Genomic DNA, 27,508 nt, shown 5'->3' on the forward strand with positions numbered 1-27,508 from the left:
TACGTCTCCCCTTTCTGTTTCCAATAGCTCGTTGTTGTCCAGCGTAATCGACATCTTGGAAACGTAAAAAAAAAAGACACGTTAAATTGATGACAAAATATAGACAAAGATGTCGTCGATGTTTGTACCGTAGGGCGAGGTGGAATAGGCTGGGACGACTTTCCCTGCAGCGTAACAGCTGCGACATGACCTTATGGAAGGGTGGTAAACTGAGTATTTACGTGCTTTACCCAAGTTGGTGTGAGTTGAAAACTCGACAGCATAGCTTTAAGGTGAGTGGGCTGAAAGTGACAAAGGACCTGAGGCACATTTCCCACAAAGAATGTTGTGCGTGTTTGGAATGATCTTCCAGAGGAAGTGGAGGAGGCTATTACACTCAGAAAATTGCAAAGGGAATCGGGTGAGTTTCTGGATAGGATGCGTTTAGAGGGATTGGGGTCAAATGCTGGGGAACGGGACTTGTTTAATTTTGGCAATGTGGTGAGCATGGACGAGGTCCATCGAAGTATCTTTTTCCACGGTGTACCCCAATAACGTCATGTTGCTTCCACCGGCTTTAAAGGATTACTTTTTAGCGGAGTTTGCCATCGCAGTCTGTGGCACAATCATTTAGTCTGTTCGACTGCTCACGGGAAAGGTAGTATTGTGAAACACTGCACAAAAGGAACGACTTCCTTACTTTAGCTCCGACTGACCATACTCTGTGAAATTTTCCCAGATCCTCAGCTGAGGATTTTTGCTGCTGGAAGTACCCTCAGAAATCCTGTTAAATCGAAATGTGTTGAGCGAATCGCAAAACAGAAAGCATTTAACACGGAACACAAACAAAACTGGCATACCTCATGCATTTTCAGACGCAGAGATGCATGAATGCTAAATGTGATCCAGTCCGAGGGCATGAGTCATAAAGTAATCTCACAACTAACAAGAGGGCATTTCCAAACGACTCTTTCAAACATACTGCAGCCTTAGCGCACCACCACTTTCCAGACAATGCTGAAACGAGAGAAAGAAAGAAAATAATAAGAATTGGCCGTAAAAAATGAATTTCACCAATCACAGTCTCGATTAGATTACCTTTCCCTTCCGATGTTTCCAGGACGGAAATGAAGGAAATGGGAGAAATTCAATCAGGTATGACATCGAAATTCATTGGAACGATTTTCCCATTAGCTAGAAACCCAAATAACAACGAGTAGAGTCACCGGAGGACTTCATTTCACAACAACGATGAAATAACAGTCTCCATTCGGTTCCAGTAAAAGCTCAACTTGCCTGGGACGGCAGAACTGTTTGCGATTTTCCGCGCGGGAGGCGAACACGATCATGACAGTGGAGACATTTTCAAATATTTGGCAGGATCTCACACCAAAGTTAATTCCCTGGGAAGCAAACCCATTATACTTTTGTTTTCAACATCAATATACAGTGGGCACCGAAACAGCATTTTAACAAGCTGCAGCGTTGGAGTTGATCAGCAGAAATGGCAGTGGTGGGATTCGAACCCACGCCCCTTTCGAGACTGGAACCTGGATCCAGCGCCTTAGACCGCTCGGCCACACTACCAGCCGGCCGCGCCACCTCATTTACTTGTATCTCCAATTGTGCTCCTGCATAACAACAGATGCAAAGTCACATGAAAAGGGTTCCATGATTCCTCTCGGACTCGCACAGCTGCTGGGATGTGCCCGGCTACAATGTCAATTTCGCAGCAGATATTGATAGCCCATCAATCCAGACAAAAATCAATGGTAAGCTGAGTCTATCTTCTCAGACTCTTTTCAGCTACAAATGTATCTGTCAGTGCGTGAGAATATGGGTTCGCTTATGATTTGTTCAAATAACCATGAGCTGCTTGACATTACTGGAATTTCCATTCTTGCTTTGCTAAATGATTTCACCCATTGCTCGAAACAGGACGACTTTCACGTTTACACGGAACACGAAACACACCGGACTACAGGGAAAATGCACATACCTGAGCAGGCCGTGTTCCACATCATACCGTGCAGCATAGTTTCTGTCACTGTATCTGTTTTTTTTTTCAGAATAAGAGTCCCAAAGAATGTTCTCCACCCTAAAACCGGAGGTAGCATTACAATCCGAGAACGACAGATCACATTGTGAGAATGCTCTGACCTCGGAGCCAGTTCGAGATGCCACTTTCCGTGCCTTTTACCTTAACCGTGCAATTTGTTGCTGAGATGTTCACTCCTGGACATGAGCCACATGGATACCAACTGAGTTGGAAACCTGGGTGGGAATCGAGGAGAAGCGACTCAATAAATTTTGCTAAATTCCGTGGTGCTTTTTAGAAATGCAGTTTCTGTTCACCTCAATCTAAAAGCCAGTTTCTGAACATAGCAACAGAAGTCAAAAGGTAATTACCTCACCCCACCCCCACTCCAGAAGAGGTGCTAACTGCCCTTGAGTGCTTTTTGTTCTCGATGTGAAGAGCTTTCACGCCTGAGTCACCTTCACGTCTCTGGCTGCTGAGTGAATCACAAAGAAGGAATTTCACCAGAGCTGCAACTGCCTCACTTCTCCACACGCCCTCCCCGTTTACATTTTCCTGCTCGTCAGTGATTAAAAGAAAACCAAATGGATGCGATATCATTCTGTAGCCTCTCTGTCGATTCCTCCGTTTCAGTTCCAACATGACTTAAATCTAGGGGCGGACCTTAATACTAGCGACGCTGTGAATGCGCAAGTCGAAAGGTTCCTGAGAGTGCAATTTCTTTCATTGCTGTTGCTGATTGAATGAGCCACTAACGTGCGAATTGCTCCAAAACATGATTCAGGATATCTGGTGCCAATTCTCGCACGTTGAATAACGATTGACAGCTTCCAAATGAGGTCTTTCTGAGACGACCTTGGGGTACATTTGACAGACAGACAAGTTCAGGAATTCGTGGTGCGCTGTGACACCAGAGCATCTGCTTCTTTCCTGTCTTTGAACCGTGCCGCCTGCGCAAGGAAGGCAAATGCGGTACTGCTTTTCGTGGAAGGATCAAAAGGCGGTAACTGCACTCTCCAACAGAATGGCATATGATCAGAACCAGGTTGGAGAAAGATTTAACAACGCTTTGCACTGTAATTAAATGGAATTGCATTACATTTCACTACCAGAGCAGGTTTATTCCAGCAAATTCGAAGGCAGGTTTGCAGATGGGAAAGCATGCAAGAAAGCTCAGCTCTTGTCCATGTAAAAGGCTGCAGTTGAAGAACAAAGCAGTTTCTGCCCAGTTCCGGACTGGGGATCTTTCGCGTGTTAGGCGAACGTGATGACCACTACACGACAGAAACAAGCCACAGCCGGATGTGCTGCAGCTCCGTGGCGTCCAGCACTGAAAGTTGAATCCGTTCTACGTCTCCCCTTTCTGTTTCCAATAGCTCGTTGTTGTCCAGCGTAATCGACATCTTGGAAACGTAAAAAAAAAAGACACGTTAAATTGATGACAAAATATAGACAAAGATGTCGTCGATGTTTGTACCGTAGGGCGAGGTGGAATAGGCTGGGACGACTTTCCCTGCAGCGTAACAGCTGCGACATGACCTTATGGAAGGGTGGTAAACTGAGTATTTACGTGCTTTACCCAAGTTGGTGTGAGTTGAAAACTCGACAGCATAGCTTTAAGGTGAGTGGGCTGAAAGTGACAAAGGACCTGAGGCACATTTCCCACAAAGAATGTTGTGCGTGTTTGGAATGATCTTCCAGAGGAAGTGGAGGAGGCTATTACACTCAGAAAATTGCAAAGGGAATCGGGTGAGTTTCTGGATAGGATGCGTTTAGAGGGATTGGGGTCAAATGCTGGGGAACGGGACTTGTTTAATTTTGGCAATGTGGTGAGCATGGACGAGGTCCATCGAAGTATCTTTTTCCACGGTGTACCCCAATAACGTCATGTTGCTTCCACCGGCTTTAAAGGATTACTTTTTAGCGGAGTTTGCCATCGCAGTCTGTGGCACAATCATTTAGTCTGTTCGACTGCTCACGGGAAAGGTAGTATTGTGAAACACTGCACAAAAGGAACGACTTCCTTACTTTAGCTCCGACTGACCATACTCTGTGAAATTTTCCCAGATCCTCAGCTGAGGATTTTTGCTGCTGGAAGTACCCTCAGAAATCCTGTTAAATCGAAATGTGTTGAGCGAATCGCAAAACAGAAAGCATTTAACACGGAACACAAACAAAACTGGCATACCTCATGCATTTTCAGACGCAGAGATGCATGAATGCTAAATGTGATCCAGTCCGAGGGCATGAGTCATAAAGTAATCTCACAACTAACAAGAGGGCATTTCCAAACGACTCTTTCAAACATACTGCAGCCTTAGCGCACCACCACTTTCCAGACAATGCTGAAACGAGAGAAAGAAAGAAAATAATAAGAATTGGCCGTAAAAAATGAATTTCACCAATCACAGTCTCGATTAGATTACCTTTCCCTTCCGATGTTTCCAGGACGGAAATGAAGGAAATGGGAGAAATTCAATCAGGTATGACATCGAAATTCATTGGAACGATTTTCCCATTAGCTAGAAACCCAAATAACAACGAGTAGAGTCACCGGAGGACTTCATTTCACAACAACGATGAAATAACAGTCTCCATTCGGTTCCAGTAAAAGCTCAACTTGCCTGGGACGGCAGAACTGTTTGCGATTTTCCGCGCGGGAGGCGAACACGATCATGACAGTGGAGACATTTTCAAATATTTGGCAGGATCTCACACCAAAGTTAATTCCCTGGGAAGCAAACCCATTATACTTTTGTTTTCAACATCAATATACAGTGGGCACCGAAACAGCATTTTAACAAGCTGCAGCGTTGGAGTTGATCAGCAGAAATGGCAGTGGTGGGATTCGAACCCACGCCCCTTTCGAGACTGGAACCTGGATCCAGCGCCTTAGACCGCTCGGCCACACTACCAGCCGGCCGCGCCACCTCATTTACTTGTATCTCCAATTGTGCTCCTGCATAACAACAGATGCAAAGTCACATGAAAAGGGTTCCATGATTCCTCTCGGACTCGCACAGCTGCTGGGATGTGCCCGGCTACAATGTCAATTTCGCAGCAGATATTGATAGCCCATCAATCCAGACAAAAATCAATGGTAAGCTGAGTCTATCTTCTCAGACTCTTTTCAGCTACAAATGTATCTGTCAGTGCGTGAGAATATGGGTTCGCTTATGATTTGTTCAAATAACCATGAGCTGCTTGACATTACTGGAATTTCCATTCTTGCTTTGCTAAATGATTTCACCCATTGCTCGAAACAGGACGACTTTCACGTTTACACGGAACACGAAACACACCGGACTACAGGGAAAATGCACATACCTGAGCAGGCCGTGTTCCACATCATACCGTGCAGCATAGTTTCTGTCACTGTATCTGTTTTTTTTTTCAGAATAAGAGTCCCAAAGAATGTTCTCCACCCTAAAACCGGAGGTAGCATTACAATCCGAGAACGACAGATCACATTGTGAGAATGCTCTGACCTCGGAGCCAGTTCGAGATGCCACTTTCCGTGCCTTTTACCTTAACCGTGCAATTTGTTGCTGAGATGTTCACTCCTGGACATGAGCCACATGGATACCAACTGAGTTGGAAACCAGGGTGGGAATCGAGGAGAAGCGACTCAATAAATTTTGCTAAATTCCGTGGTGCTTTTTAGAAATGCAGTTTCTGTTCACCTCAATCTAAAAGCCAGTTTCTGAACATAGCAACAGAAGTCAAAAGGTAATTACCTCACCCCACCCCCACTCCAGAAGAGGTGCTAACTGCCCTTGAGTGCTTTTTGTTCTCGATGTGAAGAGCTTTCACGCCTGAGTCACCTTCACGTCTCTGGCTGCTGAGTGAATCACAAAGAAGGAATTTCACCAGAGCTGCAACTGCCTCACTTCTCCACACGCCCTCCCCGTTTACATTTTCCTGCTCGTCAGTGATTAAAAGAAAACCAAATGGATGCGATATCATTCTGTAGCCTCTCTGTCGATTCCTCCGTTTCAGTTCCAACATGACTTAAATCTAGGGGCGGACCTTAATACTAGCGACGCTGTGAATGCGCAAGTCGAAAGGTTCCTGAGAGTGCAATTTCTTTCATTGCTGTTGCTGATTGAATGAGCCACTAACGTGCGAATTGCTCCAAAACATGATTCAGGATATCTGGTGCCAATTCTCGCACGTTGAATAACGATTGACAACTTCCAAATGAGGTCTTTCTGAGACGACCTTGGGGTACATTTGACAGACAGACAAGTTCAGGAATTCGTGGTGCGCTGTGACACCAGAGCATCTGCTTCTTTCCTGTCTTTGAACCGTGCCGCCTGCGCAAGGAAGGCAAATGCGGTACTGCTTTTCGTGGAAGGATCAAAAGGCGGTAACTGCACTCTCCAACAGAATGGCATATGATCAGAACCAGGTTGGAGAAAAATTTAACAACGCTTTGCACTGTAATTAAATGGAATTGCATTACATTTCACTACCAGAGCAGGTTTATTCCAGCAAATTCGAAGGCAGGTTTGCAGATGGGAAAGCATGCAAGAAAGCTCAGCTCTTGTCCATGTAAAAGGCTGCAGTTGAAGAACAAAGCAGTTTCTGCCCAGTTCCGGACTGGGGATCTTTCGCGTGTTAGGCGAACGTGATGACCACTACACGACAGAAACAAGCCACAGCCGGATGTGCTGCAGCTCCGTGGCGTCCAGCACTGAAAGTTGAATCCGTTCTACGTCTCCCCTTTCTGTTTCCAATAGGTCGTTGTTGTCCAGCGTAATCGACATCTTGGAAACGTAAAAAAAAAGACACGTTAAATTGATGACAAAATATAGACAAAGATGTCGTCGATGTTTGTACCGTAGGGCGAGGTGGAATAGGCTGGGACGACTTTCCCTGCAGCGTAACAGCTGCAACATGACCTTATGGAAGGGTGGTAAACTGAGTATTTACGTGCTTTACCCAAGTTGGTGTGAGTTGAAAACTCGACAACATAGCTTTAAGGTGAGTGGGCTGAAAGTGACAAAGGACCTGAGGCACATTTCCCACAAAGAATGTTGTGCGTGTTTGGAATGATCTTCCAGAGGAAGTGGAGGAGGCTATTACACTCAGAAAATTGCAAAGGTAATCGGGTGAGTTTCTGGATAGGATGCGTTTAGAGGGATTGGGGTCAAATGCTGGGGAACGGGACTTGTTTAATTTTGGCAATGTGGTGAGCATGGACGAGGTCCACCGAAGTATCTTTTTCCACGGTGTACCCCAATAACGTCATGTTGCTTCCACCGGCTTTAAAGGATTACTTTTTAGCGGAGTTTGCCATCGCAGTCTGTGGCACAATCATTTAGTCTGTTCGACTGCTCACGGGAAAGGTAGTATTGTGAAACACTGCACAAAAGGAACGACTTCCTTACTTTAGCTCCGACTGACGTTACTCTGTGAAATTTTCCCAGATCCTCAGCTGATGATTTTTGCTGCTGGAAGTTACCTCAGAAATCCTGTTAAATCGAAATGTGTTGAGCGAATCGCAAAACAGAAAGCATTTAACACGGAACACAAACAAAACTGGCATACCTCATGCATTTTCAGACGCAGAGATGCATGAATGCTAAATGTGATACAGTCCGAGGGCATGAGTCATAAAGTAATCTCACAACTAACAAGAGGGCATTTCCAAACGACTCTTTCAAACATACTGCAGCCTTAGCGCACCACCACTTTCCAGACAATGCTGAAACGAGAGAAAGAAAGAAAATAATAAGAATTGGCCGTAAAAAATGAATTTCACCAATCACAGTCTCGATTAGATTACCTTTCCCTTCCGATGTTTCCAGGACGGAAATGAAGGAAATGGGAGAAATTCAATCAGGTATGACATCGAAATTCATTGGAACGATTTTCCCATTAGCTAGAAACCCAAATAACAACGAGTAGAGTCACCGGAGGACTTCATTTCACAACAACGATGAAATAACAGTCTCCATTCGGTTCCAGTAAAAGCTCAACTTGCCTGGGACGGCAGAACTGTTTGCGATTTTCCGCGCGGGAGGCGAACACGATCATGACAGTGGAGACATTTTCAAATATTTGGCAGGATCTCACACCAAAGTTAATTCCCTGGGAAGCAAACCCATTATACTTTTGTTTTCAACATCAATATACAGTGGGCACCGAAACAGCATTTTAACAAGCTGCAGCGTTGGAGTTGATCAGCAGAAATGGCAGTGGTGGGATTCGAACCCACGCCCCTTTCGAGACTGGAACCTGGATCCAGCGCCTTAGACCGCTCGGCCACACTACCAGCCGGCCGCGCCACCTCATTTACTTGTATCTCCAATTGTGCTCCTGCATAACAACAGATGCAAAGTCACATGAAAAGGGTTCCATGATTCCTCTCGGACTCGCACAGCTGCTGGGATGTGCCCGGCTACAATGTCAATTTCGCAGCAGATATTGATAGCCCATCAATCCAGACAAAAATCAATGGTAAGCTGAGTCTATCTTCTCAGACTCTTTTCAGCTACAAATGTATCTGTCAGTGCGTGAGAATATGGGTTCGCTTATGATTTGTTCAAATAACCATGAGCTGCTTGACATTACTGGAATTTCCATTCTTGCTTTGCTAAATGATTTCACCCATTGCTCGAAACAGGACGACTTTCACGTTTACACGGAACACGAAACACACCGGACTACAGGGAAAATGCACATACCTGAGCAGGCCGTGTTCCACATCATACCGTGCAGCATAGTTTCTGTCACTGTATCTGTTTTTTTTTTCAGAATAAGAGTCCCAAAGAATGTTCTCCACCCTAAAACCGGAGGTAGCATTACAATCCGAGAACGACAGATCACATTGTGAGAATGCTCTGACCTCGGAGCCAGTTCGAGATGCCACTTTCCGTGCCTTTTACCTTAACCGTGCAATTTGTTGCTGAGATGTTCACTCCTGGACATGAGCCACATGGATACCAACTGAGTTGGAAACCAGGGTGGGAATCGAGGAGAAGCGACTCAATAAATTTTGCTAAATTCCGTGGTGCTTTTTAGAAATGCAGTTTCTGTTCACCTCAATCTAAAAGCCAGTTTCTGAACATAGCAACAGAAGTCAAAAGGTAATTACCTCACCCCACCCCCACTCCAGAAGAGGTGCTAACTGCCCTTGAGTGCTTTTTGTTCTCGATGTGAAGAGCTTTCACGCCTGAGTCACCTTCACGTCTCTGGCTGCTGAGTGAATCACAAAGAAGGAATTTCACCAGAGCTGCAACTGCCTCACTTCTCCACACGCCCTCCCCGTTTACATTTTCCTGCTCGTCAGTGATTAAAAGAAAACCAAATGGATGCGATATCATTCTGTAGCCTCTCTGTCGATTCCTCCGTTTCAGTTCCAACATGACTTAAATCTAGGGGCGGACCTTAATACTAGCGACGCTGTGAATGCGCAAGTCGAAAGGTTCCTGAGAGTGCAATTTCTTTCATTGCTGTTGCTGATTGAATGAGCCACTAACGTGCGAATTGCTCCAAAACATGATTCAGGATATCTGGTGCCAATTCTCGCACGTTGAATAACGATTGACAACTTCCAAATGAGGTCTTTCTGAGACGACCTTGGGGTACATTTGACAGACAGACAAGTTCAGGAATTCGTGGTGCGCTGTGACACCAGAGCATCTGCTTCTTTCCTGTCTTTGAACCGTGCCGCCTGCGCAAGGAAGGCAAATGCGGTACTGCTTTTCGTGGAAGGATCAAAAGGCGGTAACTGCACTCTCCAACAGAATGGCATATGATCAGAACCAGGTTGGAGAAAAATTTAACAACGCTTTGCACTGTAATTAAATGGAATTGCATTACATTTCACTACCAGAGCAGGTTTATTCCAGCAAATTCGAAGGCAGGTTTGCAGATGGGAAAGCATGCAAGAAAGCTCAGCTCTTGTCCATGTAAAAGGCTGCAGTTGAAGAACAAAGCAGTTTCTGCCCAGTTCCGGACTGGGGATCTTTCGCGTGTTAGGCGAACGTGATGACCACTACACGACAGAAACAAGCCACAGCCGGATGTGCTGCAGCTCCGTGGCGTCCAGCACTGAAAGTTGAATCCGTTCTACGTCTCCCCTTTCTGTTTCCAATAGGTCGTTGTTGTCCAGCGTAATCGACATCTTGGAAACGTAAAAAAAAAGACACGTTAAATTGATGACAAAATATAGACAAAGATGTCGTCGATGTTTGTACCGTAGGGCGAGGTGGAATAGGCTGGGACGACTTTCCCTGCAGCGTAACAGCTGCAACATGACCTTATGGAAGGGTGGTAAACTGAGTATTTACGTGCTTTACCCAAGTTGGTGTGAGTTGAAAACTCGACAACATAGCTTTAAGGTGAGTGGGCTGAAAGTGACAAAGGACCTGAGGCACATTTCCCACAAAGAATGTTGTGCGTGTTTGGAATGATCTTCCAGAGGAAGTGGAGGAGGCTATTACACTCAGAAAATTGCAAAGGTAATCGGGTGAGTTTCTGGATAGGATGCGTTTAGAGGGATTGGGGTCAAATGCTGGGGAACGGGACTTGTTTAAATGTGGTGAGCATGGACGAGGTCCACCGAAGTATCTTTTTCCACGGTGTACCCCAATAACGTCATGTTGCTTCCACCGGCTTTAAAGGATTACTTTTTAGCGGAGTTTGCCATCGCAGTCTGTGGCACAATCATTTAGTCTGTTCGACTGCTCACGGGAAAGGTAGTATTGTGAAACACTGCACAAAAGGAACGACTTCCTTACTTTAGCTCCGACTGACCATACTCTGTGAAATTTTCCCAGATCCTCAGCTGAGGATTTTTGCTGCTGGAAGTTACCTCAGAAATCCTGTTAAATCGAAATGTGTTGAGCGAATCGCAAAACAGAAAGCATTTAACACGGAACACAAACAAAACTGGCATACCTCATGCATTTTCAGACGCAGAGATGCATGAATGCTAAATGTGATACAGTCCGAGGGCATGAGTCATAAAGTAATCTCACAACTAACAAGAGGGCATTTCCAAACGACTCTTTCAAACATACTGCAGCCTTAGCGCACCACCACTTTCCAGACAATGCTGAAACGAGAGAAAGAAAGAAAATAATAAGAATTGGCCGTAAAAAATGAATTTCACCAGTCACAGTCTCGATTAGATTACCTTTCCCTTCCGATGTTTCCAGGACGGAAATGAAGGAAATGGGAGAAATTCAATCAGGTATGACATCGAAATTCATTGGAACGATTTTCCCATTAGCTAGAAACCCAAATAACAACGAGTAGAGTCACCGGAGGACTTCATTTCACAACAACGATGAAAAAACAGTCTCCATTCGGTTCCAGTAAAAGCTCAACTTGCCTGGGACGGCAGAACTGTTTGCGATTTTCCGCGCGGGAGGCGAACACGATCATGACAGTGGAGACATTTTCAAATATTTGGCAGGATCTCACACCAAAGTTAATTCCCTGGGAAGCAAACCCATTATACTTTTGTTTTCAACATCAATATACAGTGGGCACCGAAACAGCATTTTAACAAGCTGCAGCGTTGGAGTTGATCAGCAGAAATGGCAGTGGTGGGATTCGAACCCACGCCCCTTTCGAGACTGGAACCTGGATCCAGCGCCTTAGACCGCTCGGCCACACTACCAGCCGGCCGCGCCACCTCATTTACTTCTATCTCCAATTGTGCTCCTGCATAACAACAGATGCAAAGTCACATGAAAAGGGTTCCATGATTCCTCTCGGACTCGCACAGCTGCTGGGATGTCCCCGGCTACAATGTCAATTTCGCAGCAGATATTGATAGCCCATCAATCCAGACAAAAATCAATGGTAAGCTGAGTCTATCTTCTCAGACTCTTTTCAGCTACAAATGTATCTGTCAGTGCGTGAGAATATGGGTTCGCTTATGATTTGTTCAAATAACCATGAGCTGCTTGACATTACTGGAATTTCCATTCTTGCTTTGCTAAATGATTTCACCCATTGCTCGAAACAGGACGACTTTCACGTTTACACGGAACACGAAACACACCGGACTACAGGGAAAATGCACATACCTGAGCAGGCCGTGTTCCACATCATACCGTGCAGCATAGTTTCTGTCACTGTATCTGTTTTTTTTTTCAGAATAAGAGTCCCAAAGAATGTTCTCCACCCTAAAACCGGAGGTAGCATTACAATCCGAGAACGACAGATCACATTGTGAGAATGCTCTGACCTCGGAGCCAGTTCGAGATGCCACTTTCCGTGCCTTTTACCTTAACCGTGCAATTTGTTGCTGAGATGTTCACTCCGGGACATGAGCCACATGGATACCAACTGAGTTGGAAACCTGGGTGGGAATCGAGGAGAAGCGACTCAATAAATTTTGCTAAATTCCGTGGTGCTTTTTAGAAATGCAGTTTCTGTTCACCTCAATCTAAAAGCCAGTTTCTGAACATAGCAACAGAAGTCAAAAGGTAATTACCTCACCCCACCCCCACTCCAGAAGAGGTGCTAACTGCCCTTGAGTGCTTTTTGTTCTCGATGTGAAGAGCTTTCACGCCTGAGTCACCTTCACGTCTCTGGCTGCTGAGTGAATCACAAAGAAGGAATTTCACCAGAGCTGCAACTGCCTCACTTCTCCACACGCCCTCCCCGTTTACATTTTCCTGCTCGTCAGTGATTAAAAGAAAACCAAATGGATGCGATATCATTCTGTAGCCTCTCTGTCGATTCCTCCGTTTCAGTTCCAACATGACTTAAATCTAGGGGCGGACCTTAATACTAGCGACGCTGTGAATGCGCAAGTCGAAAGGTTCCTGATAGTGCAATTTCTTTCATTGCTGTTGCTGATTGAATGAGCCACTAACGTGCGAATTGCTCCAAAACATGATTCAGGATATCTGGTGCCAATTCTCGCACGTTGAATAACGATTGACAGCTTCCAAATGAGGTCTTTCTGAGACGACCTTGGGGTACATTTGACAGACAGACAAGTTCAGGAATTCGTGGTGCGCTGTGACACCAGAGCATCTGCTTCTTTCCTGTCTTTGAACCGTGCCGCCTGCGCAAGGAAGGCAAATGCAATACTGCTTTTCGTGGAAGGATCAAAAGGCGGTAACTGCACTCTCCAACAGAATGGCATATGATCAGAACCAGGTTGGAGAAAAATTTAACAACGCTTTGCACTGTAATTAAATGGAATTGCATTACATTTCACTACCAGAGCAGGTTTATTCCAGCAAATTCGAAGGCAGGTTTGCAGATGGGAAAGCATGCAAGAAAGCTCAGCTCTTGTCCATGTAAAAGGCTGCAGTTGAAGAACAAAGCAGTTTCTGCCCAGTTCCGGACTGGGGATCTTTCGCGTGTTAGGCGAACGTGATGACCACTACACGACAGAAACAAGCCACAGCCGGATGTGCTGCAGCTCCGTGGCGTCCAGCACTGAAAGTTGAATCCGTTCTACGTCTCCCCTTTCTGTTTCCAATAGCTCGTTGTTGTCCAGCGTAATCGACATCTTGGAAACGTAAAAAAAAAAGACACGTTAAATTGATGACAAAATATAGACAAAGATGTCGTCGATGTTTGTACCGTTGGGCGAGGTGGAATAGGCTGGGACGACTTTCCCTGCAGCGTAACAGCTGCGACATGACCTTATGGAAGGGTGGTAAACTGAGTATTTACGTGCTTTACCCAAGTTGGTGTGAGTTGAAAACTCGACAGCATAGCTTTAAGGTGAGTGGGCTGAAAGTGACAAAGGACCTGAGGCACATTTCCCACAAAGAATGTTGTGCGTGTTTGGAATGATCTTCCAGAGGAAGTGGAGGAGGCTATTACACTCAGAAAATTGCAAAGGTAATCGGGTGAGTTTCTGGATAGGATGCGTTTAGAGGGATTGGGGTCAAATGCTGGGAAACGGGACTTGTTTAATTTTGGCAATGTGGTGAGCATGGACGAGGTCCACCGAAGTATCTTTTTCCACGGTGTACCCCAATAACGTCATGTTGCTTCCACCGGCTTTAAAGGATTACTTTTTAGCGGAGTTTGCCATCGCAGTCTGTGGCACAATCATTTAGTCTGTTCGACTGCTCACGGGAAAGGTAGTATTGTGAAACACTGCACAAAAGGAACGACTTCCTTACTTTAGCTCCGACTGACCATACTCTGTGAAATTTTCCCAGATCCTCAGCTGAGGATTTTTGCTGCTGGAAGTTACCTCAGAAATCCTGTTAAATCGAAATGTGTTGAGCGAATCGCAACACAGAAAGCATTTAACACGGAACACAAACAAAACTGGCATACCTCATGCATTTTCAGACGCAGAGATGCATGAATGCTAAATGTGATACAGTCCGAGGGCATGAGTCAAAAAGTAATCTCACAACTAACAAGAGGGCATTTCCAAACGACTCTTTCAAACATACTGCAGCCTTAGCGCACCACCACTTTCCAGACAATGCTGAAACGAGAGAAAGAAAGAAAATAATAAGAATTGGCCGTAAAAAATGAATTTCACCAATCACAGTCTCGATTAGATTACCTTTCCCTTCCGATGTTTCCAGGACGGAAATGAAGGAAATGGGAGAAATTCAATCAGGTATGACATCGAAATTCATTGGAACGATTTTCCCATTAGCTAGAAACCCAAATAACAACGAGTAGAGTCACCGGAGGACTTCATTTCACACCAACGATGAAATAACAGTCTCCATTCGGTTCCAGTAAAAGCTCAACTTGCCTGGGACGGCAGAACTGTTTGCGATTTTCCGCGCGGGAGGCGAACACGATCATGACAGTGGAGACATTTTCAAATATTTGGCAGGATCTCACACCAAAGTTAATTCCCTGGGAAGCAAACCCATTATACTTTTGTTTTCAACATCAATATACAGTGGGCACCGAAACAGCATTTTAACAAGCTGCAGCGTTGGAGTTGATCAGCAGAAATGGCAGTGGTGGGATTCGAACCCACGCCCCTTTCGAGACTGGAACCTGGATCCAGCGCCTTAGACCGCTCGGCCACACTACCAGCCGGCCGCGCCACCTCATTTACTTGTATCTCCAATTGTGCTCCTGCATAACAACAGATGCAAAGTCACATGAAAAGGGTTCCATGATTCCTCTCGGACTCGCACAGCTGCTGGGATGTCCCCGGCTACAATGTCAATTTCGCAGCAGATATTGATAGCCCATCAATCCAGACAAAAATCAATGGTAAGCTGAGTCTATCTTCTCAGACTCTTTTCAGCTACAAATGTATCTGTCAGTGCGTGAGAATATGGGTTCGCTTATGATTTGTTCAAATAACCATGAGCTGCTTGACATTACTGGAATTTCCATTCTTGCTTTGCTAAATGATTTCACCCATTGCTCGAAACAGGACGACTTTCACGTTTACACGGAACACGAAACACACCGGACTACAGGGAAAATGCACATACCTGAGCAGGCCGTGTTCCACATCATACCGTGCAGCATAGTTTCTGTCACTGTATCTGTTTTTTTTTTCAGAATAAGAGTCCCAAAGAATGTTCTCCACCCTAAAACCGGAGGTAGCATTACAATCCGAGAACGACAGATCACATTGTGAGAATGCTCTGACCTCGGAGCCAGTTCGAGATGCCACTTTCCGTGCCTTTTACCTTAACCGTGCAATTTGTTGCTGAGATGTTCACTCCGGGACATGAGCCACATGGATACCAACTGAGTTGGAAACCTGGGTGGGAATCGAGGAGAAGCGACTCAATAAATTTTGCTAAATTCCGTGGTGCTTTTTAGAAATGCAGTTTCTGTTCACCTCAATCTAAAAGCCAGTTTCTGAACATAGCAACAGAAGTCAAAAGGTAATTACCTCACCCCACCCCCACTCCAGAAGAGGTGCTAACTGCCCTTGAGTGCTTTTTGTTCTCGATGTGAAGAGCTTTCACGCCTGAGTCACCTTCACGTCTCTGGCTGCTGAGTGAATCACAAAGAAGGAATTTCACCAGAGCTGCAACTGCCTCACTTCTCCACACGCCCTCCCCGTTTACATTTTCCTGCTCGTCAGTGATTAAAAGAAAACCAAATGGATGCGATATCATTCTGTAGCCTCTCTGTCGATTCCTCCGTTTCAGTTCCAACATGACTTAAATCTAGGGGCGGACCTTAATACTAGCGACGCTGTGAATGCGCAAGTCGAAAGGTTCCTGATAGTGCAATTTCTTTCATTGCTGTTGCTGATTGAATGAGCCACTAACGTGCGAATTGCTCCAAAACATGATTCAGGATATCTGGTGCCAATTCTCGCACGTTGAATAACGATTGACAGCTTCCAAATGAGGTCTTTCTGAGACGACCTTGGGGTACATTTGACAGACAGACAAGTTCAGGAATTCGTGGTGCGCTGTGACACCAGAGCATCTGCTTCTTTCCTGTCTTTGAACCGTGCCGCCTGCGCAAGGAAGGCAAATGCGGTACTGCTTTTCGTGGAAGGATCAAAAGGCGGTAACTGCACTCTCCAACAGAATGGCATATGATCAGAACCAGGTTGGAGAAAAATTTAACAACGCTTTGCACTGTAATTAAATGGAATTGCATTACATTTCACTACCAGAGCAGGTTTATTCCAGCAAATTCGAAGGCAGGTTTGCAGATGGGAAAGCATGCAAGAAAGCTCAGCTCTTGTCCATGTAAAAGGCTGCAGTTGAAGAACAAAGCAGTTTCTGCCCAGTTCCGGACTGGGGATCTTTCGCGTGTTAGGCGAACGTGATGACCACTACACGACAGAAACAAGCCACAGCCGGATGTGCTGCAGCTCCGTGGCGTCCAGCACTGAAGGTTGAATCCGTTCTACGTCTCCCCTTTCTGTTTCCAATAGCTCGTTGTTGTCCAGCGTAATCGACATCTTGGAAACGTAAAAAAAAAAGACACGTTAAATTGATGACAAAATATAGACAAAGATGTCATCGATGTTTGTACCGTAGGGCGAGGTGGAATAGGCTGGGACGACTTTCCCTGCAGCGTAACAGCTGCGACATGACCTTATGGAAGGGTGGTAAACTGAGTATTTACGTGCTTTACCCAAGTTGGTGTGAGTTGAAAACTCGACAGCATAGCTTTAAGGTGAGTGGGCTGAAAGTGACAAAGGACCTGAGGCACATTTCCCACAAAGAATGTTGTGCGTGTTTGGAATGATCTTCCAGAGGAAGTGGAGGAGGCTATTACACTCAGAAAATTGCAAACGTAATCGGGTGAGTTTCTGGATAGGATGCGTTTAGAGGGATTGGGGTCAAATGCTGGGGAACGGGACTTGTTTAATTTTGGCAATGTGGTGAGCATGGACGAGGTCCACCGAAGTATCTTTTTCCACGGTGTACCCCAATAACGTCATGTTGCTTCCACCGGCTTTAAAGGATTACTTTTTAGCGGAGTTTGCCATCGCAGTCTGTGGCACAATCATTTAGTCTGTTCGACTGCTCACGGGAAAGGTAGTATTGTGAAACACTGCACAAAAGGAACGACTTCCTTACTTTAGCTCCGACTGACCATACTCTGTGAAATTTTCCCAGATCCTCAGCTGAGGATTTTTGCTGCTGGAAGTTACCTCAGAAATCCTGTTAAATCGAAATGTGTTGAGCGAATCGCAAAACAGAAAGCATTTAACACGGAACACAAACAAAACTGGCATACCTCATGCATTTTCAGACGCAGAGATGCATGAATGCTAAATGTGATACAGTCCGAGGGCATGAGTCATAAAGTAATCTCACAACTAACAAGAGGGCATTTCCAAACGACTCTTTCAAACATACTGCAGCCTTAGCGCACCACCACTTTCCAGACAATGCTGAAACGAGAGAAAGAAAGAAAATAATAAGAATTGGCCGTAAAAAATGAATTTCACCAATCACAGTCTCGATTAGATTACCTTTCCCTTCCGATGTTTCCAGGACGGAAATGAAGGAAATGGGAGAAATTCAATCAGGTATGACATCGAAATTCATTGGAACGATTTTCCCATTAGCTAGAAACCCAAATAACAACGAGTAGAGTCACCGGAGGACTTCATTTCACAACAACGATGAAATAACAGTCTCCATTCGGTTCCAGTAAAAGCTCAACTTGCCTGGGACGGCAGAACTGTTTGCGATTTTCCGCGCGGGAGGCGAACACGATCATGACAGTGGAGACATTTTCAAATATTTGGCAGGATCTCACACCAAAGTTAATTCCCTGGGAAGCAAACCCATTATACTTTTGTTTTCAACATCAATATACAGTGGGCACCGAAACAGCATTTTAACAAGCTGCAGCGTTGGAGTTGATCAGCAGAAATGGCAGTGGTGGGATTCGAACCCACGCCCCTTTCGAGACTGGAACCTGGATCCAGCGCCTTAGACCGCTCGGCCACACTACCAGCCGGCCGCGCCACCTCATTTACTTGTATCTCCAATTGTGCTCCTGCATAACAACAGATGCAAAGTCACATGAAAAGGGTTCCATGATTCCTCTCGGACTCGCACAGCTGCTGGGATGTCCCCGGCTACAATGTCAATTTCGCAGCAGATATTGATAGCCCATCAATCCAGACAAAAATCAATGGTAAGCTGAGTCTATCTTCTCAGACTCTTTTCAGCTACAAATGTATCTGTCAGTGCGTGAGAATATGGGTTCGCTTATGATTTGTTCAAATAACCATGAGCTGCTTGACATTACTGGAATTTCCATTCTTGCTTTGCTAAATGATTTCACCCATTGCTCGAAACAGGACGACTTTCACGTTTACACGGAACACGAAACACACCGGACTACAGGGAAAATGCACATACCTGAGCAGGCCGTGTTCCACATCATACCGTGCAGCATAGTTTCTGTCACTGTATCTGTTTTTTTTTTCAGAATAAGAGTCCCAAAGAATGTTCTCCACCCTAAAACCGGAGGTAGCATTACAATCCGAGAACGACAGATCACATTGTGAGAATGCTCTGACCTCGGAGCCAGTTCGAGATGCCACTTTCCGTGCCTTTTACCTTAACCGTGCAATTTGTTGCTGAGATGTTCACTCCTGGACATGAGCCACATGGATACCAACTGAGTTGGAAACCTGGGTGGGAATCGAGGAGAAGCGACTCAATAAATTTTGCTAAATTCCGTGGTGCTTTTTAGAAATGCAGTTTCTGTTCACCTCAATCTAAAAGCCAGTTTCTGAACATAGCAACAGAAGTCAAAAGGTAATTACCTCACCCCACCCCCACTCCAGAAGAGGTGCTAACTGCCCTTGAGTGCTTTTTGTTCTCGATGTGAAGAGCTTTCACGCCTGAGTCACCTTCACGTCTCTGGCTGCTGAGTGAATCACAAAGAAGGAATTTCACCAGAGCTGCAACTGCCTCACTTCTCCACACGCCCTCCCCGTTTACATTTTCCTGCTCGTCAATGATTAAAAGAAAACCAAATGGATGCGATATCATTCTGTAGCCTCTCTGTCGATTCCTCCGTTTCAGTTCCAACATGACTTAAATCTAGGGGCGGACCTTAATACTAGCGACGCTGTGAATGCGCAAGTCGAAAGGTTCCTGATAGTGCAATTTCTTTCATTGCTGTTGCTGATTGAATGAGCCACTAACGTGCGAATTGCTCCAAAACATGATTCAGGATATCTGGTGCCAATTCTCGCACGTTGAATAACGATTGACAGCTTCCAAATGAGGTCTTTCTGAGACGACCTTGGGGTACATTTGACAGACAGACAAGTTCAGGAATTCGTGGTGCGCTGTGACACCAGAGCATCTGCTTCTTTCCTGTCTTTGAACCGTGCCGCCTGCGCAAGGAAGGCAAATGCGGTACTGCTTTTCGTGGAAGGATCAAAAGGCGGTAACTGCACTCTCCAACAGAATGGCATATGATCAGAACCAGGTTGGAGAAAAATTTAACAACGCTTTGCACTGTAATTAAATGGAATTGCATTACATTTCACTACCAGAGCAGGTTTATTCCAGCAAATTCGAAGGCAGGTTTGCAGATGGGAAAGCATGCAAGAAAGCTCAGCTCTTGTCCATGTAAAAGGCTGCAGTTGAAGAACAAAGCAGTTTCTGCCCAGTTCCGGACTGGGGATCTTTCGCGTGTTAGGCGAACGTGATGACCACTACACGACAGAAACAAGCCACAGCCGGATGTGCTGCAGCTCCGTGGCGTCCAGCACTGAAGGTTGAATCCGTTCTACGTCTCCCCTTTCTGTTTCCAATAGCTCGTTGTTGTCCAGCGTAATCGACATCTTGGAAACGTAAAAAAAAAAGACACGTTAAATTGATGACAAAATATAGACAAAGATGTCGTCGATGTTTGTACCGTAGGGCGAGGTGGAATAGGCTGGGACGACTTTCCCTGCAGCGTAACAGCTGCGACATGACCTTATGGAAGGGTGGTAAACTGAGTATTTACGTGCTTTACCCAAGTTGGTGTGAGTTGAAAACTCGACAGCATAGCTTTAAGGTGAGTGGGCTGAAAGTGACAAAGGACCTGAGGCACATTTCCCACAAAGAATGTTGTGCGTGTTTGGAATGATCTTCCAGAGGAAGTGGAGGAGGCTATTACACTCAGAAAATTGCAAAGGTAATCGGGTGAGTTTCTGGATAGGATGCGTTTAGAGGGATTGGGGTCAAATGCTGGGGAACGGGACTTGTTTAATTTTGGCAATGTGGTGAGCATGGACGAGGTCCACCGAAGTATCTTTTTCCACGGTGTACCCCAATAACGTCATGTTGCTTCCACCGGCTTTAAAGGATTACTTTTTAGCGGAGTTTGCCATCGCAGTCTGTGGCACAATCATTTAGTCTGTTCGACTGCTCACGGGAAAGGTAGTATTGTGAAACACTGCACAAAAGGAACGACTTCCTTACTTTAGCTCCGACTGACCATACTCTGTGAAATTTTCCCAGATCCTCAGCTGAGGATTTTTGCTGCTGGAAGTTACCTCAGAAATCCTGTTAAATCGAAATGTGTTGAGCGAATCGCAAAACAGAAAGCATTTAACACGGAACACAAACAAAACTGGCATACCTCATGCATTTTCAGACGCAGAGATGCATGAATGCTAAATGTGATACAGTCCGAGGGCATGAGTCATAAAGTAATCTCACAACTAACAAGAGGGCATTTCCAAACGACTCTTTCAAACATACTGCAGCCTTAGCGCACCACCACTTTCCAGACAATGCTGAAACGAGAGAAAGAAAGAAAATAATAAGAATTGGCCGTAAAAAATGAATTTCACCAATCACAGTCTCGATTAGATTACCTTTCCCTTCCGATGTTTCCAGGACGGAAATGAAGGAAATGGGAGAAATTCAATCAGGTATGACATCGAAATTCATTGGAACGATTTTCCCATTCGCTAGAAACCCAAATAACAACGAGTAGAGTCACCGGAGGACTTCATTTCACACCAACGATGAAATAACAGTCTCCATTCGGTTCCAGTAAAAGCTCAACTTGCCTGGGACGGCAGAACTGTTTGCGATTTTCCGCGCGGGAGGCGAACACGATCATGACAGTGGAGACATTTTCAAATATTTGGCAGGATCTCACACCAAAGTTAATTCCCTGGGAAGCAAACCCATTATACTTTTGTTTTCAACATCAATATACAGTGGGCACCGAAACAGCATTTTAACAAGCTGCAGCGTTGGAGTTGATCAGCAGAAATGGCAGTGGTGGGATTCGAACCCACGCCCCTTTCGAGACTGGAACCTGGATCCAGCGCCTTAGACCGCTCGGCCACACTACCAGCCGGCCGCGCCACCTCATTTACTTGTATCTCCAATTGTGCTCCTGCAAAACAACAGATGCAAAGTCACATGAAAAGGGTTCCATGATTCCTCTCGGACTCGCACAGCTGCTGGGATGTCCCCGGCTACAATGTCAATTTCGCAGCAGATATTGATAGCCCATCAATCCAGACAAAAATCAATGGTAAGCTGAGTCTATCTTCTCAGACTCTTTTCAGCTACAAATGTATCTGTCAGTGCGTGAGAATATGGGTTCGCTTATGATTTGTTCAAATAACCATGAGCTGCTTGACATTACTGGAATTTCCATTCTTGCTTTGCTAAATGATTTCACCCATTGCTCGAAACAGGACGACTTTCACGTTTACACGGAACACGAAACACACCGGACTACAGGGAAAATGCACATACCTGAGCAGGCCGTGTTCCACATCATACCGTGCAGCATAGTTTCTGTCACTGTATCTGTTTTTTTTTTCAGAATAAGAGTCCCAAAGAATGTTCTCCACCCTAAAACCGGAGGTAGCATTACAATCCGAGAACGACAGATCACATTGTGAGAATGCTCTGACCTCGGAGCCAGTTCGAGATGCCACTTTCCGTGCCTTTTACCTTAACCGTGCAATTTGTTGCTGAGATGTTCACTCCGGGACAAGAGCCACATGGATACCAACTGAGTTGGAAACCTGGGTGGGAATCGAGGAGAAGCGACTCAATAAATTTTGCTAAATTCCGTGGTGCTTTTTAGAAATGCAGTTTCTGTTCACCTCAATCTAAAAGCCAGTTTCTGAACATAGCAACAGAAGTCAAAAGGTAATTACCTCACCCCACCCCCACTCCAGAAGAGGTGCTAACTGCCCTTGAGTGCTTTTTGTTCTCGATGTGAAGAGCTTTCACGCCTGAGTCACCTTCACGTCTCTGGCTGCTGAGTGAATCACAAAGAAGGAATTTCACCAGAGCTGCAACTGCCTCACTTCTCCACACGCCCTCCCCGTTTACATTTTCCTGCTCGTCAGTGATTAAAAGAAAACCAAATGGATGCGATATCATTCTGTAGCCTCTCTGTCGATTCCTCCGTTTCAGTTCCAACATGACTTAAATCTAAGGGCGGACCTTAATACTAGCGACGCTGTGAATGCGCAAGTCGAAAGGTTCCTGATAGTGCAATTTCTTTCATTGCTGTTGCTGATTGAATGAGCCACTAACGTGCGAATTGCTCCAAAACATGATTCAGGATATCTGGTGCCAATTCTCGCACGTTGAATAACGATTGACAGCTTCCAAATGAGGTCTTTCTGAGACGACCTTGGGGTACATTTGACAGACAGACAAGTTCAGGAATTCGTGGTGCGCTGTGACACCAGAGCATCTGCTTCTTTCCTGTCTTTGAACCGTGCCGCCTGCGCAAGGAAGGCAAATGCGGTACTGCTTTTCGTGGAAGGATCAAAAGGCGGTAACTGCACTCTCCAACAGAATGGCATATGATCAGAACCAGGTTGGAGAAAAATTTAACAACGCTTTGCACTGTAATTAAATGGAATTGCATTACATTTCACTACCAGAGCAGGTTTATTCCAGCAAATTCGAAGGCAGGTTTGCAGATGGGAAAGCATGCAAGAAAGCTCAGCTCTTGTCCATGTAAAAGGCTGCAGTTGAAGAACAAAGCAGTTTCTGCCCAGTTCCGGACTGGGGATCTTTCGCGTGTTAGGCGAACGTGATGACCACTACACGACAGAAACAAGCCACAGCCGGATGTGCTGCAGCTCCGTGGCGTCCAGCACTGAAAGTTGAATCCGTTCTACGTCTCCCCTTTCTGTTTCCAATAGCTCGTTGTTGTCCAGCGTAATCGACATCTTGGAAACGTAAAAAAAAAAGACACGTTAAATTGATGACAAAATATAGACAAAGATGTCGTCGATGTTTGTACCGTAGGGCGAGGTGGAATAGGCTGGGACGACTTTCCCTGCAGCGTAACAGCTGCGACATGACCTTATGGAAGGGTGGTAAACTGAGTATTTACGTGCTTTACCCAAGTTGGTGTGAGTTGAAAACTCGACAGCATAGCTTTAAGGTGAGTGGGCTGAAAGTGACAAAGGACCTGAGGCACATTTCCCACAAAGAATGTTGTGCGTGTTTGGAATGATCTTCCAGAGGAAGTGGAGGAGGCTATTACACTCAGAAAATTGCAAAGGTAATCGGGTGAGTTTCTGGATAGGATGCGTTTAGAGGGATTGGGGTCAAATGCTGGGGAACGGGACTTGTTTAATTTTGGCAATGTGGTGAGCATGGACGAGGTCCACCGAAGTATCTTTTTCCACGGTGTACCCCAATAACGTCATGTTGCTTCCACCGGCTTTAATGGATTACTTTTTAGCGGAGTTTGCCATCGCAGTCTGTGGCACAATCATTTAGTCTGTTCGACTGCTCACGGGAAAGGTAGTATTGTGAAACACTGCACAAAAGGAACGACTTCCTTACTTTAGCTCCGACTGACCATACTCTGTGAAATTTTCCCAGATCCTCAGCTGAGGATTTTTGCTGCTGGAAGTTACCTCAGAAATCCTGTTAAATCGAAATGTGTTGAGCGAATCGCAAAACAGAAAGCATTTAACACGGAACACAAACAAAACTGGCATACCTCATGCATTTTCAGACGCAGAGATGCATGAATGCTAAATGTGATACAGTCCGAGGGCATGAGTCATAAAGTAATCTCACAACTAACAAGAGGGCATTTCCAAACGACTCTTTCAAACATACTGCAGCCTTAGCGCACCACCACTTTCCAGACAATGCTGAAACGAGAGAAAGAAAGAAAATAATAAGAATTGGCCGTAAAAAATGAATTTCACCAATCACAGTCTCGATTAGATTACCTTTCCCTTCCGATGTTTCCAGGACGGAAATGAAGGAAATGGGAGAAATTCAATCAGGTATGACATCGAAATTCATTGGAACGATTTTCCCATTAGCTAGAAACCCAAATAACAACGAGTAGAGTCACCGGAGGACTTCATTTCACACCAACGATGAAATAACAGTCTCCATTCGGTTCCAGTAAAAGCTCAACTTGCCTGGGACGGCAGAACTGTTTGCGATTTTCCGCGCGGGAGGCGAACACGATCATGACAGTGGAGACATTTTCAAATATTTGGCAGGATCTCACACCAAAGTTAATTCCCTGGGAAGCAAACCCATGAAACTTTTGTTTTCAACATCAATATACAGTGGGCACCGAAACAGCATTTTAACAAGCTGCAGCGTTGGAGTTGATCAGCAGAAATGGCAGTGGTGGGATTCGAACCCACGCCCCTTTCGAGACTGGAACCTGGATCCAGCGCCTTAGACCGCTCGGCCACACTACCAGCCGGCCGCGCCACCTCATTTACTTGTATCTCCAATTGTGCTCCTGCATAACAACAGATGCAAAGTCACATGAAAAGGGTTCCATGATTCCTCTCGGACTCGCACAGCTGCTGGGATGTCCCCGGCTACAATGTCAATTTCGCAGCAGATATTGATAGCCCATCAATCCAGACAAAAATCAATGGTAAGCTGAGTCTATCTTCTCAGACTCTTTTCAGCTACAAATGTATCTGTCAGTGCGTGAGAATATGGGTTCGCTTATGATTTGTTCAAATAACCATGAGCTGCTTGACATTACTGGAATTTCCATTCTTGCTTTGCTAAATGATTTCACCCATTGCTCGAAACAGGACGACTTTCACGTTTACACGGAACACGAAACACACCGGACTACAGGGAAAATGCACATACCTGAGCAGGCCGTGTTCCACATCATACCGTGCAGCATAGTTTCTGTCACTGTATCTGTTTTTTTTTTCAGAATAAGAGTCCCAAAGAATGTTCTCCACCCTAAAACCGGAGGTAGCATTACAATCCGAGAACGACAGATCACATTGTGAGAATGCTCTGACCTCGGAGCCAGTTCGAGATGCCACTTTCCGTGCCTTTTACCTTAACCGTGCAATTTGTTGCTGAGATGTTCACTCCGGGACATGAGCCACATGGATACCAACTGAGTTGGAAACCTGGGTGGGAATCGAGGAGAAGCGACTCAATAAATTTTGCTAAATTCCGTGGTGCTTTTTAGAAATGCAGTTTCTGTTCACCTCAATCTAAAAGCCAGTTTCTGAACATAGCAACAGAAGTCAAAAGGTAATTACCTCACCCCACCCCCACTCCAGAAGAGGTGCTAACTGCCCTTGAGTGCTTTTTGTTCTCGATGTGAAGAGCTTTCACGCCTGAGTCACCTTCACGTCTCTGGCTGCTGAGTGAATCACAAAGAAGGAATTTCACCAGAGCTGCAACTGCCTCACTTCTCCACACGCCCTCCCCGTTTACATTTTCCTGCTCGTCAGTGATTAAAAGAAAACCAAATGGATGCGATATCATTCTGTAGCCTCTCTGTCGATTCCTCCGTTTCAGTTCCAACATGACTTAAATCTAGGGGCGGACCTTAATACTAGCGACGCTGTGAATGCGCAAGTCGAAAGGTTCCTGATAGTGCAATTTCTTTCATTGCTGTTGCTGATTGAATGAGCCACTAACGTGCGAATTGCTCCAAAACATGATTCAGGATATCTGGTGCCAATTCTCGCACGTTGAATAACGATTGACAGCTTCCAAATGAGGTCTTTCTGAGACGACCTTGGGGTACATTTGACAGACAGACAAGTTCAGGAATTCGTGGTGCGCTGTGACACCAGAGCATCTGCTTCTTTCCTGTCTTTGAACCGTGCCGCCTGCGCAAGGAAGGCAAATGCGGTACTGCTTTTCGTGGAAGGATCAAAAGGCGGTAACTGCACTCTCCAACAGAATGGCATATGATCAGAACCAGGTTGGAGAAAAATTTAACAACGCTTTGCACTGTAATTAAATGGAATTGCATTACATTTCACAACCAGAGCAGGTTTATTCCAGCAAATTCGAAGGCAGGTTTGCAGATGGGAAAGCATGCAAGAAAGCTCAGCTCTTGTCCATGTAAAAGGCTGCAGTTGAAGAACAAAGCAGTTTCTGCCCAGTTCCGGACTGGGGATCTTTCGCGTGTTAGGCGAACGTGATGACCACTACACGACAGAAACAAGCCACAGCCGGATGTGCTGCAGCTCCGTGGCGTCCAGCACTGAAGGTTGAATCCGTTCTACGTCTCCCCTTTCTGTTTCCAATAGCTCGTTGTTGTCCAGCGTAATCGACATCTTGGAAACGTAAAAAAAAAAGACACGTTAAATTGATGACAAAATATAGACAAAGATGTCATCGATGTTTGTACCGTAGGGCGAGGTGGAATAGGCTGGGACGACTTTCCCTGCAGCGTAACAGCTGCGACATGACCTTATGGAAGGGTGGTAAACTGAGTATTTACGTGCTTTACCCAAGTTGGTGTGAGTTGAAAACTCGACAGCATAGCTTTAAGGTGAGTGGGCTGAAAGTGACAAAGGACCTGAGGCACATTTCCCACAAAGAATGTTGTGCGTGTTTGGAATGATCTTCCAGAGGAAGTGGAGGAGGCTATTACACTCAGAAAATTGCAAACGTAATCGGGTGAGTTTCTGGATAGGATGCGTTTAGAGGGATTGGGGTCAAATGCTGGGGAACGGGACTTGTTTAATTTTGGCAATGTGGTGAGCATGGACGAGGTCCACCGAAGTATCTTTTTCCACGGTGTACCCCAATAACGTCATGTTGCTTCCACCGGCTTTAAAGGATTACTTTTTAGCGGAGTTTGCCATCG

At 45.4% G+C, this 27,508-nt stretch overlaps 8 non-coding genes across 8 annotated transcripts; all 8 read right to left on the reverse strand.

Moving 5' to 3' along the window:
* Positions 1–1,484: 1,484 nt before the first annotated feature.
* trnal-cag (transfer RNA leucine (anticodon CAG)) lies at positions 1,485–1,566 on the reverse strand. Its single transcript has one exon. It is a non-coding gene; the product is annotated as a tRNA-Leu (tRNA).
* Positions 1,567–4,850: 3,284 nt separating this feature from the next.
* Positions 4,851–4,932, reverse strand: trnal-cag (transfer RNA leucine (anticodon CAG)). The gene has a single exon. It is a non-coding gene; the product is annotated as a tRNA-Leu (tRNA).
* A 3,283-nt stretch (positions 4,933–8,215) lies between these two features.
* trnal-cag (transfer RNA leucine (anticodon CAG)) lies at positions 8,216–8,297 on the reverse strand. Its single transcript has one exon. It is a non-coding gene; the product is annotated as a tRNA-Leu (tRNA).
* A 3,275-nt stretch (positions 8,298–11,572) lies between these two features.
* trnal-cag (transfer RNA leucine (anticodon CAG)) lies at positions 11,573–11,654 on the reverse strand. Its single transcript has one exon. It is a non-coding gene; the product is annotated as a tRNA-Leu (tRNA).
* Positions 11,655–14,938: 3,284 nt separating this feature from the next.
* On the reverse strand, positions 14,939–15,020 carry trnal-cag (transfer RNA leucine (anticodon CAG)). The gene has a single exon. It is a non-coding gene; the product is annotated as a tRNA-Leu (tRNA).
* A 3,284-nt stretch (positions 15,021–18,304) lies between these two features.
* Positions 18,305–18,386, reverse strand: trnal-cag (transfer RNA leucine (anticodon CAG)). The gene has a single exon. It is a non-coding gene; the product is annotated as a tRNA-Leu (tRNA).
* A 3,284-nt stretch (positions 18,387–21,670) lies between these two features.
* Positions 21,671–21,752, reverse strand: trnal-cag (transfer RNA leucine (anticodon CAG)). Its single transcript has one exon. It is a non-coding gene; the product is annotated as a tRNA-Leu (tRNA).
* A 3,284-nt stretch (positions 21,753–25,036) lies between these two features.
* trnal-cag (transfer RNA leucine (anticodon CAG)) lies at positions 25,037–25,118 on the reverse strand. The gene has a single exon. It is a non-coding gene; the product is annotated as a tRNA-Leu (tRNA).
* Between the last annotated feature and the right edge of the window lie 2,390 nt (positions 25,119–27,508).

The sequence above is a fragment of the Chiloscyllium plagiosum genome, unplaced genomic scaffold, assembly GCF_037043375.1.
Source record: "Chiloscyllium plagiosum isolate Xiang-an unplaced genomic scaffold, Cpla_swu_hap1 HiC_scaffold_51, whole genome shotgun sequence".
NCBI classification, from domain to species: Eukaryota; Metazoa; Chordata; class Chondrichthyes; order Orectolobiformes; family Hemiscylliidae; genus Chiloscyllium; species Chiloscyllium plagiosum.